Raw genomic sequence first — 394 nt, forward strand, 5'->3', positions numbered from 1 at the left:
TTACGCACCAGATATTTCTGAATTTTAAGGCGAGCTAAATAAGTTCACACCTCTGGGACTTGATGACCTGCGACGATGACCGGTGGAATTGTCGGAGATTTCTTGGTAGGAAGTTCTACTCTTGAGGTCCCAGGGTCTGTAGATAATGATGAAAGAACTGCGAATGAATTATCATCGGCAAGGTCTGGATCTGTCTTCTCTAATTGTGGCATAGTGGTCTTCGCCTTCTTTGTCTCCTTCTTGCGAGCTACAAGTGTGTAATTTTTTGCATTAGCCCGTGTTATGGGACCTGCTGCCTTTGATGGACCGCCGACCGGTGGAGACCCAGTTTCATCGTCAGAGTCTGGCGGCAGGCTTGCGGCTTGAGCTAGTCCCAAGGCCTGGGCCATCTTGC

This window comes from Halyomorpha halys, unplaced genomic scaffold, assembly GCF_000696795.3.
Source record: "Halyomorpha halys isolate HHAL.00 unplaced genomic scaffold, Hhal_1.1 Scaffold2732.1, whole genome shotgun sequence".
Lineage (NCBI taxonomy): Eukaryota > Metazoa > Arthropoda > Insecta > Hemiptera > Pentatomidae > Halyomorpha > Halyomorpha halys.